Here is an 11,412-nt window from a genome sequence, read left to right as displayed (position 1 = left end):
GAAGATGAGATGAGATAGCCAACACATTAATAGAAATACACATTTGAATAAGGATTTCAGCATAAATATTTTTACCATTCGAGGTATAGTCGACCTAATATAGCCCAAATTTAATTTTAATTTGTACTGCCTAACCCTGCCTTTAACCCTCTATAATCTCAATATAGCCAATGATATCATCATATACAACCATTAATCTGCTATATCAACATCTGTTGTCATTAAGTTGCATTTATTTTTGTTCTCAGATAACTTTTTCATTATTAAATAGTGACTTTAATAAAAACAGAGACAGGAAAAAATGTGAAGATGCAATGAACACACACAGTTTTACACCCAAGTGTTTGCACATGCATTGGGTGTTATGAAAATTTGTCTTAGCTGTTAACTACCATTTTTGTGTCCATATGTTAAGTAGAGCGGCCTTTTACTTTTAACGAGGAATTCACTATTAATTCATGAGCGACATAAGCCATTACCATTAATATTCAATTCTATATTGTACGTTATATAATTAGTGAAAACGTCGACACTAGTGTGTTAAATGTTGTAGTCAAGATGTGGAGATCATCTGCTTGCTCCATTTGTACAGTCCTCCTCCATGTAACACATTAAGGTAGTTTAAACACACCTACATGAGAAGATCCAAAATGTGAATATCAAATGATAAACAACAATGTTAGATATGGTTTAAAACGTCTACAGACGTGGTGCTGAAGACAGGTTTCCACTACACACACCGAGTCAGGTCACCTCTGGCATCTGGGTTATGACTCATTCATCAGCAGGGGAAAGGTTAGGCTACACGCTTCTGTGAAAGTGCACGTCATGCATGATCATTCTTTACTCTAGGCTGAATGGTGTGCATCCTATCCTGTATTTAGTCAACATGTCACATCCCATCTGCGTATGTCTGTGTGTGTGTGTGTCTCAGCTGTGTCTCACCCATGTGGGCTTCGCATGAGAACACAGAGTGACCCAGTGAATGTGGACTCAATATTGTATGTCCACGTCTGCACTTAAGCCACGTGAACGCATGGATATAGGAGTGTATATGTGAAAGTATATCCATTATTACCCCCCCCCCCCCGCACACCTCAGGCTTCTCTGTCAGATGAGCCATGATCACGGGGAACACCTCATGTTTCTGTGTGTCACATCAGACAGCAGCAAATCTCAGATGACGGAGAGGCACAGAGGAAATAAGTTCATGAAACATTAAGCAGAAGCTTCCTTGAGGAGACTGTTATTCATATACATACATCTTCAACCAAAGGCTTATCCAATGTGGCATGTCTGCTGCAGCTTTTTGGATGTCTGCTTCTGCCCGATGCACCGGGCTTAATCACAAGCGCATGGGAATGGGACTTCTACAACAGTGGGCTTACTGAGGGTAAGGCATGGCCGAATTGATTCCAAGTGGCTGCCAACATCTTATCGGCCTCTTGCTAAGCACCCTGCTAAACGGCCCTGTCAGAATGCCATTGTAGCCCGACCATGAAGAAGATTTAACTGCTCCTAAATCACAACTACAAGTGTGTTTATTGTGATGTCCGACGTTGGAAGGAAGTGCAGGAAATTGAGTCGTAAAAATATAATGAGTGGGGCAATTTAAAGAAAAAGAAGGAAATTAGCAATAACACTCATGAAGACGAAGGAGGGAGGGGATGGGAGAATCTATGACAGAAGTTGTAAATCCGCATTTAATGCTGCGGTCTCAAATGGTATCCGCAGAACATCAAAGAACCCCCCTACTCCCCTCTCGCAAAAAATCCAAGAAAGCACTCAGAGGATTATTCTCGCACCGCATACGCTCACACTGATGGGATCCTTCACTCCTCATTTACAGACCCCCTCCCACACCAAGAGAGAGAAGTGTGTGTGGTGAGAAGAAAAAGGAGGGTAAGAGCACTGGGGAGAAAAAAAATATATATTTATAGGTAAGAGATGTAAGGAGATGTGGAGAAAAAGTGACTCAAGTAATGACGAGATAGACTGAAAAGTAAAATGAGGTTAGAGTTAGCCCGAGTGTTTGCCCTTTTAAAAAGGACAGAGGATCATTCAGGCCCACTGAAAACTGGCACTCGACAAGCCACAGTCACACACACACACACACACACACACACACACACATACATACACACACACACACACACATGCACACACACACACAAACACACACACACATACAGCCACACACACACACACGCACACACACACGCACACACACACACGATGCCATGCTGACAGCACAGTTAAAAAAACTGATGTAAAGGATGCTCCAAGAATTTACTATTGCACCATAAAGTTGGGGAACGCACAAGGGAAGAGCAGGAAAATCACAGCAACAGTGGCCGAAATATCCGTATTTCCAGTCCCTAGAATGGGTCAAGCTTTCCGTGCATTGCAGCTGAATTCTCGACAGACGATACAGAGAGGTGTTCACCATTCAATAAAAACAACAAACAACCCTGGCCTCCTAAAGAGGTTAGTGTAGATGATGCAATGGCATCAGTTATATAGAAGGACTCAAGAGCATTTCTTCATTAAAAGAAGAGCAAACAATGCCATGGCAGCCTGTGATAGACAGATGGTTCATCGAAACACCTGCCAGGTTTGTTTTGAAGTGCCCGCCCTTTTCCAAACGTTTCCAATGACAGTTTTCTGTTTGTAACTAACTAGCTAACCTGACTCGTCACATTAGCTAGTTAGTTAGGCTTCAAATACACTACATTTAGTCCATAGTTGGAACCTTCCCGCTGACTAAATGCCCACATAGTTTCACGCCTCTATGCTCCCAGTTTGAACTGCTGTATTATATAGTGGTTTCATCTTAAAGCACAAACCAAGATAAGCCTGATGACATCACCAGGGGTTATTTTCAGACAGAACAAAAGGTGAACATTTAGAGGCTGTGCAAAGTGTTAAGTCAATAGAAAGTTCGGCGAATTGGTCAAATAGACGCCAGTTTGCCCACAAAGGTGCAAACTCAGTGAAAGATGTGTTGCTGCCTATTGATACTGACATAAATAAAAGAAAACATTGCTGAACTTATGATGGGGCTTAATGAATCAGGTGCTAAAGCATCATAAGCGTACAGGGAATATAGGAAATAGGAAAGTGATGAAAAGAACAGAATGAAGTGGACTTTCGGGTGAGTTCTGAGATCAGGTCAGTTTGAAGCTAATGAACACAGACTGCCGAAACGGTCCCGAGGTCGAATTCAAAAGCACATAACACAAGCCCAAACACACTTTTAGCCTTTAAAAAGACTCCAGTACCTTCAGAGAAACAGAAGGCTTTACACAACTGTTTTCATGGGCTAAGAAGTATTTCTCATGATGACATTGAACCGACCTTTATTCGTAAAATCGGCGGATTGCCACTTAAATAAGTATTTAGAGTGATAGAAAACCATTTCTTCCGAGATCTCTGACAGGAATAAGGCAAGAGAGTGAGCCAGCTAACAGAAAGTATAGAGCAGACACCTGTATACCAACATAAAAACATACAGACAACAGCACACTGAGAATATTCTGTCCATAACAGACCTCGGATAAAGTGCCCGGGAAAAGAGGATTGCAGCCCTGCATTTACAGATAATCTTTGGAACGAGGCAGGGCAAAGAGAAACCTAGGAATTCTGTTAACAAAATGAAGGGGGGGGGGGGGGGGGGGTGGAGAAAGAGCATCAGGCACGCTTATCTCTGAAAGGCTCCTGCTACCCAACCGGGTCAGATGAATAAAGAGGCTTTAACCTAATTTCTCACATCCACCGCCGCTCTGACCGTGCCTGACCATAGCGAGCAAGAGAAAGTATGTGTGTGTGTAAAAGTAATGGAATTAATCCAGTTTTCTTTACACAGCTGGAGCCATATGATGAATGCCTTTGGTTGAGGCTGCACATCAAAAGATGCCGTCTTCAAACACATATTCTGCCAGTGTTCTGTGCTCCATGAAACACTTCAAATGCACACTACAAAACAGTGAGCACATACCGTCTGAATAGTTCTTGTTTCAGAGTCTAACAAGGACATTTCAATAAATGAACACAAATATGATAATAAGGACAGCAGTTTTGTGGTGGCAAAGACAAAAGCAAATGAATATGCATGGCGGAGAGCGGTATTAGCCCCTGAACTAATTTACTTCCATCCTGAGTAATGACTCATCACATGGAAAATGATGGTGATGGTTGGATCAAAAAAAAAAACAACTCATACAATGTAGGTTCATATCCAAAGATTACACTGCCCCCTGCAGGATCAAAGAAACAAAATCCATCACAGCACTATGGTCACTTTATTCTTCAGTATTCATCAGTTACACAGAGCCAGCGTATACACAGAGCCAGCGTATACTTAGACTGCTGTTTTCCTGCCATGCACCACTATCACTTTATTATCTAGCTTATAGTTATATATTATATTATATTTATACTCTATTACTGCACTATAGTTCTGTTACGTCTGCTCATTACACACATGTATCACGTCTGACTTCATCTGAATCTGATCACTGTCCACTTATATCTTCTCTGCACTACAGTTCTGTTTATACCTGTTTCAACAGTCTACTGCATGTTTACATTGTTTACATCATATACACCCGTTCACATGTCTGCTTACATCTGATACACACATGTCTTTCTACATCTCACGCCGATGATGTTCTCCGTATCTAACCTATACTAACACACTAACATCCTGACACTTATTCTACCTGTACTAACACACTAACATCCTGACACTTATTCTACCTGTACTAACACACTAACATCCTGACACTTATTCTAACCTGTACTAACACACTAACATCCTGACACTTATTCTACCTGTACTAACGCACTAACATCCTGACACTTATTCTACCTGTACTAACACACTAACATCCTGACACTTATTCTAACCTGTACTAACACACTAACATCCTGACACTTATTCTACCTGTACTAACACACTAACATCCTGACACTTATTCTAACCTGTACTAACACACTAACATCCTGACACTTATTCTACCTGTACTAACGCACTAACATCCTGACACTTATTCTACCTGTACTAACACACTAACATCCTGACACTTATTCTAACCTGTACTAACACACTAACATCCTGACACTTATTCTAACCTGTACTAACACACTAACATCCTGACACTTATTCTAACCTGTGCTAACACACTAACATCCTGACACTTATTCTACCTGTACTAACGCACTAACATCCTGACACTTATTCTACCTGTACTAACACACTAACATCCTGACACTTATTCTAACCTGTACTAACACACTAACATCCTGACACTTATTCTACCTGTACTAACACACTAACATCCTGACACTTATTCTACCTGTACTAACACACTAACATCCTGACACTTATTCTACCTGTACTAACACACTAACATCCTGACACTTATTCTACCTGTACTAACACACTAACATCCTGACACTTATTCTACCTGTACTAACACACTAACATCCTGACACTTATTCTAACCTGTACTAACACACTAACATCCTGACACTTATTCTACCTGTAATAACACACTAACATCCTGACACTTATTCTACCTGTACTAACACACTAACATCCTGACACTTATTCTACTTGTACTAACACACTAACATCCTGACACTTATTCTACCTGTACTAACACACTAACATCCTGACACTTATTCTGCCTGTAATAACACACTAACATCCTGACACTTATTCTACCTGTACTAACACACTAACATCCTGACACTTATTCTACCTGTACTAACACACTAACATCCTGACACTTATTCTACCTGTAATAACACAGTAACATCCTGACACTTATTCTACCTGTACTAACACACTAACATCCTGACACTTATTCTAACCTGTACTAACACACTAACATCCTGACACTTATTCTACCTGTACTAACACACTAACATCCTGACACTTATTCTACCTGTACTAACACACTAACATCCTGACACTTATTCTACCTGTACTAACACACTAACATCCTGACACTTATTCTACCTGTACTAACACACTAACATCCTGACACTTATTCTACCTGTACTAACACACTAACATCCTGACACTTATTCTAACCTGTACTAACACACTAACATCCTGACACTTATTCTGCCTGTACTAACACACTAACATCCTGACACTTATTCTACCTGTACTAACACACTAACATCCTGACACTTGTTCTAACCTGTACTAACACACTAACATCCTGACACTTATTCTGCCTGTACTAACACACTAACATCCTGACACTTATTCTACCTGTACTAACACACTAACATCCTGACACTTATTCTACCTGTACTAACACACTAACATCCTGACACTTATTCTAACCTGTACTAACACACTAACATCCTGACACTTATTCTACCTGTACTAACACACTAACATCCTGACACTTATTCTACCTGTACTAACACACTAACATCCTGACACTTATTCTAACCTGTACTAACACACTAACATCCTGACACTTATTCTGCCTGTACTAACACACTAACATCCTGACACTTGTTCTACCTGTACTAACACACTAACATCCTGACACTTATTCTACCTGTACTAACACACTAACATCCTGACACTTATTCTAACCTGTACTAACACACTAACATCCTGACACTTATTCTGCCTGTACTAACACACTAACATCCTGACACTTATTCTACCTGTACTAACACACTAACATCCTGACACTTATTCTACCTGTACTAACACACTAACATCCTGACACTTATTCTACCTGTACTAACACACTAACATCCTGACACTTATTCTGCCTGTACTAACACACTAACATCCTGACACTTATTCTACCTGTACTAACACACTAACATCCTGACACTTATTCTACCTGTACTAACACACTAACATCCTGACACTTATTCTAACCTGTACTAACACACTAACATCCTGACACTTATTCTACCTGTACTAACACACTAACATCCTGACACTTATTCTAACCTGTACTAACACACTAACATCCTGACACTTATTCTACCTGTACTAACACACTAACATCCTGACACTTATTCTAACCTGTACTAACACACTAACATCCTGACACTTATTCTACCTGTACTAACACACTAACATCCTGACACTTGTTCTACCTGTACTAACACACTAACATCCTGACACTTATTCTACCTGTACTAACACACTAACATCCTGACACTTATTCTACCTGTACTAACACACTAACATCCTGACACTTATTCTACCTGTACTAACACACTAACATCCTGACACTTATTCTAACCTGTACTAACACACTAACATCCTGACACTTATTCTAACCTGTACTAACACACTAACATCCTGACACTTATTCTACCTATACTAACACACTAACATCCTGACACTTATTCTACCTGTACTAACACACTAACATCCTGACACTTATTCTAACCTGTGCTAACACACTAACATCCTGACACTTATTCTACCTGTACTAACACACTAACATCCTGACACTTATTCTAACCTGTACTAACACACTAACATCCTGACACTTATTCTACCTGTAATAACACACTAACATCCTGACACTTATTCTACCTGTACTAACACACTAACATCCTGACACTTATTCTACCTGTACTAACACACTAACATCCTGACACTTATTCTACCTGTACTAACACACTAACATCCTGACACTTATTCTACCTGTACTAACACACTAACATCCTGACACTTACTCTAACCTGTACTAACACACTAACATCCTGACACTTATTCTACCTGTACTAACACACTAACATCCTGACACTTATTCTACTTGTACTAACACACTAACATCCTGACACTTATTATACCTGTACTAACACACTAACATCCTGACACTTATTCTACCTGTACTAACACACTAACATCCTGACACTTATTCTACCTGTACTAACACACTAACATCCTGACACTTATTCTACCTGTACTAACACACTAACATCCTGACACTTACTCTAACCTGTACTAACACACTAACATCCTGACACTTATTCTACCTGTACTAACACACTAACATCCTGACACTTATTCTACTTGTACTAACACACTAACATCCTGACACTTATTATACCTGTACTAACACACTAACATCCTGACACTTATTCTACCTGTACTAACACACTAACATCCTGACACTTATTCTACCTGTACTAACACACTAACATCCTGACACTTATTCTACCTGTACTAACACACTAACATCCTGACACTTATTCTACCTGTACTAACACACTAACATCCTGACACTTATTTTACCTGTACTAACACTCTAACATCCTGACACTTATTCTACCTGTACTAACACACTAACATCCTGACACTTATTCTACCTGTACTAACACACTAACATCCTGACACTTATTCTACCTGTACTAACACACTAACATCCTGACACTTATTCTACCTGTACTAACACACTAACATCCTGACACTTATTCTACCTGTACTAACACACTAACATCCTGACACTTATTCTACCTGTACTAACACACTAACATCCTGACACTTATTCTAACCTGTACTAACACACTAACATCCTGACACTTATTCTAACCTGTACTAACACACTAACATCCTGACACTTATTCTACCTGTACTAACACACTAACATCCTGACACTTATTCTAACCTGTACTAACACACTAACATCCTGACACTTATTCTAACCTGTACTAACACACTAACATCCTGACACTTATTCTAACCTGTACTAACACACTAACATCCTGACACTTATTCTACCTGTACTAACACACTAACATCCTGACACTTATTCTACCTGTACTAACACACTAACATCCTGACACTTATTCTACCTGTACTAACACACTAACATCCTGACACTTATTCTACCTGTACTAACACACTAACATCCTGACACTTATTCTACCTGTACTAACACACTAACATCCTGACACTTATTCTACCTGTACTAACACACTAACATCCTGACACTTATTCTACCTGTACTAACACACTAACATCCTGACACTTATTCTACCTGTACTAACACACTAACATCCTGACACTTATTCTACCTGTACTAACACACTAACATCCTGACACTTATTCTACCTGTACTAACACACTAACATCCTGACACTTATTCTACCTGTACTAACACACTAACATCCTGACACTTATTCTACCTGTACTAACACACTAACATCCTGACACTTATTCTACCTGTACTAACACACTTACATCCTGACACTTATTCTAACCTGTACTAACACACTAACATCCTGACACTTATTCTACCTGTACTAACACACTAACATCCTGACACTTATTCTACCTGTACTAACACACTAACATCCTGACACTTATTCTACCTATACTAACACACTAACATCCTGACACTTATTCTACCTGTACTAACACACTAACATCCTGACACTTATTCTACCTGTACTAACACACTAACATCCTGACACTTATTCTACCTGTACTAACACACTAACATCCTGACACTTATTCTACCTGTACTAACACACTAACATCCTGACACTTATTCTACCTGTACTAACACACTAACATCCTGACACTTATTCTACCTGTACTAACACACTAACATCCTGACACTTATTCTACCTGTACTAACACACTAACATCCTGACACTTATTCTACCTGTACTAACACACTAACATCCTGACACTTATTCTACCTGTACTAACACACTAACATCCTGACACTTATTCTACCTGTACTAACACACTAACATCCTGACACTTATTCTACCTGTACTAACACACTAACATCCTGACACTTATTCTACCTGTACTAACACACTAACATCCTGACACTTATTCTAACCTGTACTAACACACTAACATCCTGACACTTATTCTACCTGTACTAACACACTAACATCCTGACACTTATTCTACCTGTAATAACACACTAACATCCTGACACTTATTCTACCTGTACTAACACACTAACATCCTGACACTTATTCTACCTGTACTAACACACTAACATCCTGACACTTACTCTTCTCTTACACTTTATTCTTGTGATAGGTTAAAATGTATTTGTATAGTTGCACTGTCGTGATTTGCTGCTCTGTGTGCCCTGAATTGCCCCAAGGGGACAAATACCGTTTTTTGAATTGAATTGAAAACACTTACATAAGAGAGGTTACAGTAGTTAAGTTTTTTTTTTTTTTTTTTTTTAAATGTTCAAATTCTCTGATTTCAGCTTGTAAAAGCAAAAAAAGGGACTATTTCAAACATTTATCATGCCTTTCTATAGGCACTGTGTAATGTAATGGGTTCAGTGGTAATTTAATTTTCAAAATGCTTTGAGTTTCTTCTTGGGTCTTCATGGAACTTTTTTATTAATATTTGCACCGCTAACCTGACTCCACCAGAGGGTTTAATTCGTCCATCTGGGAACTCTCCTTTGGAGATCTTTTGGGAAGGGGCGAAAACACTGGTTGCTGATTGGATAAACCATCTGTCTATCACCAACATACGAGCCAAATCAACCAATCAGATCGACAAAGCCTGAAATGATAATACATTAAAAAAAAATTATGAAATAAAAAATGAACAGATGAAAAACAGGAATTTCTTCACAGTAGAGATGTCGTCTACAGGGTCAGAGGGCAGGATGTCGACACTAAAATGTATTTTCCCAGAGTGATTAACATATGTTACCATACAACATTCAAGATAATTTTTTTTTCAAAATGTCTGAAAATTAATAAAAAATGAAAAACAATTGGAGAAGTGACAATACTAGGTTTGACTCCAGGGAAAGATATAGGGGAAATGAAAACCCTGTCCTGGCTCAAATCTCAACCTCTCACCCTTCAACAATGACAAGCTTCTCGGGCTTTGGAAGTTATAAATACTTGATTTATTCTGAAATACTGTTATTTTTTACCGTTCAGAATTTGATAGAATATCAGCCGGGGCAAAACAATCGATAATGAAAAGAACTGTTAGTTGCAGCTCCATTTTACACAGTGCTGACACAAGTTATGACACTCACTTCAACTTTCTAAAACCTTCTAAACACCCCATTCAGGCCTAGACCAGCTCTAAGTTGCTGTTTTTGAGTTATCATCTAGCTCACTGTAAACTAATATTCTGATCCATAACTTGGATGATTGATGGATGCACAGAGTTGATGTTTTCTCAAGTTGCTATGCCTCAGCCATCTCAAAGAAGGGCTCACTTATTCATCTAACATGATGCATAAAACGAGCCATTTCACAGTTGTAAACATAAACATTCACATGTGTCCCAGTTTATTTCCTGTTGCAGAGAAAGTAGGCTGAATGGCATCAATGACAGGAAGTGTATCTAGGCTGTTGCCTAGCAATGGAATTCCGTTGTAAAGGTCTATATTAATACTGCAT

The sequence above is a fragment of the Echiichthys vipera genome (assembly GCF_963691815.1).
Source record: "Echiichthys vipera genome assembly, chromosome: 15".
Lineage (NCBI taxonomy): Eukaryota > Metazoa > Chordata > Actinopteri > Perciformes > Trachinidae > Echiichthys > Echiichthys vipera.
The sequence above is the reverse complement of the archived record's forward strand: the minus strand, read 5'-3'. Positions refer to the sequence as shown.